This window comes from Echinops telfairi, unplaced genomic scaffold, assembly GCF_000313985.2.
Source record: "Echinops telfairi isolate 266 unplaced genomic scaffold, ASM31398v2 ScPeMD7_36;HRSCAF=134, whole genome shotgun sequence".
NCBI classification, from domain to species: domain Eukaryota; kingdom Metazoa; phylum Chordata; class Mammalia; order Afrosoricida; family Tenrecidae; genus Echinops; species Echinops telfairi.
The window spans coordinates 3639120-3641492 of NW_022103934.1; positions in this window are offsets into that span (position 1 = coordinate 3639120).

The window sequence follows — 2373 nt, forward strand, 5'->3', positions numbered from 1 at the left end:
GTAATACAAGGCCAGCGGCATATCTACAACATCTGGCAGAGATTTGGTTTCGTCCATTAATAAGCTGATTGTTAATATTGGCTTTTCCCAGAGATCATAGGTACAAGTTTTATGGTAACAGCAGCCCAGAGGTTTGCTTCTTTCTTCCTTTACTGATCTAACAGGCCAGAAGGTCAGAGGACAGAAAAATGAAAATTGCCCGGTCTAGTTTTGAGGAAGACATTCTTAGGCCAAGCTCCATAAATCTTGTGTGCATCTGCTCCCAATAACCTACCTGTCTTACCCAAGATAGGTTATTGACTCCTTCCCCCAAATTCATCGAGGAGACTTATCCGGGATACTGCCTCATCCTGTTCCCCCAGGGTCTGTCCCAGTTACATTTACAATCTGTTGTTGTTGTTGCTCGATATGTTGACTTGGTTCTGGCTCATAGTGACCCGACATGCAGCAGACAGGAACACTGCCCAGTCAGTCCTGCGCCCTCCGCACAATCGTTCCAATGCTTGAGTCCATTGTTGCCGCCACAGTGTCAGCTCCCTGAGGCCGTCTCATTGAGGGTCTTTTTTTTTTTGCTGACCCTTTTCCAAGCATGATGTGCTCCTCCAGGGGCCAATTGTTCCCGACAACATGTCCAAAGTATGTGAGACAAACTCTTGCCATCCTTGCCTCTAACGGGCATTCTGGTCATACTTCTCCCAAGACAAATGAGTTTGTTCGTTTGGCAGATTAGTGGTCAAAAATAACGTGTAACGTACTCAAGATGGCTTTTGGACTGGTTCAGAGCACAGGATGGAATCAGGGCTCTGTCTGCAGGCTGCAGACTTCCTCAGAACAAAGAAATGCCTATTTTGGTTTCTGGCGTGAATGCATTCCCTCCTCTTGATCAGATATTGAAGGGAACACATCAATGATCGACCTGGGCTTAATGGGGCTTCTTGATGGCAACCGTGGCAGGCTCTTTAAACTCTTTGTGTGATTTGAAGAGGAGCAAAAATAGGACACGTTTATGTATATAAATAGAGAAGTTTATATCGAAAGAATTTTGTACCAAGAAAATTGCCTAGACAGCCTCAGACAGGTCTAACCCAGCCTGACTGCATTTGTGGACCAAATGTTCTGCTGTAGGCCCTTCCTGACTCACACAGGTGCCGAGCCAATGAGCCAAGAAGAAGGAGGCAGAAGGGAATGGCGGGGCAGTGAGAGCGAGGCCAGGCTCTGCCCACCCCAGCACAAAGAGAGAGAATGCTCCTGCAGTGTTCATTTACACATATCAAGTATGTCACCCTCCCTGCCGTGAGAAGGCACCATCAATCTGTGGTGCTCTGCTGGCCTGTGCTCTGACCTCAGAAGGGAGGCTTTGATGCCAAACTGCAACACCAAGTGACGTTGACACCAACCTACTTATCACACACCCGCTTCAGGTGCTCAGTTGCCGCCTTCAGGATGGATGACAACTCGTTGTAAAGAAGACCAAAAGCCTCACAACTGGACCAATAGGTCGCATCATGATAAATGGAGAAAAGATTGAAGTTGTCAAGGGTTTTGACTTGCTTGGATCCACAATCAGTGCTCGTGGAAGCAGCAGCCAAGAGCTCAAAAGACGCACTGCATTGGGCAAATCTGTTGCACGTCACCTCTTTAGAGCATCGAAAGGCAGGTTGTTACTAAGATGTGCCTGACTCAAGCCATGGTATTTTCAATCGCCTCAAATGCAGGTGAAAGTTGGACCTTGAGTAAAGACCAGAGAATTGATGCATTTGAATTATGGTGCCAGAGAAGAATATGGAAAGGACATTGGATGCTAAAGAGACAAACACATCTGTCTTGGAAGAAGCATGGCCAGCGTGCCCCTTAGAGGCAAGGACGACAAGACTTCATCTCATGTACTTTGGACGTGTTGTCAGGAGAGACCAGTCCCTGGAGAAGGACAGCGTGCTTGGTCAGAATAGGCAGGACCAGAGAGGAAGGCCCTCAATGATACGGACCGAGACCGTGGCTGCAGCAGTGGGCTCAAGCACAGGGACAATGGTGAGGAGGGGGCAGGACTGGGCTGGTGTTTCATTCGGCTGTGTGTGGGGTCACTATGGTTTGGAACAGATTTGAAGGCAGCTAATACCAACAAAGAAGATTTCATAACTTTGCCCCTTGTGTGCTCGGCCACATTGATGGGCATATTTGCAGTAAAGGTAACTTTTTTTTTATGGTGAGAAAAATCCCTCTTTTTATTGTTTTAGTTTTTTTTTAATTTTTCCTTTTTAAAAATAATTTTATTAGGGGCTCAGACAACTCTTATCACAATCCATACATACATCAATTGTGTAAGGCGCATTTGTACATTCATTGCCCTCATCATTCTCAAAACATTTCCTCTCC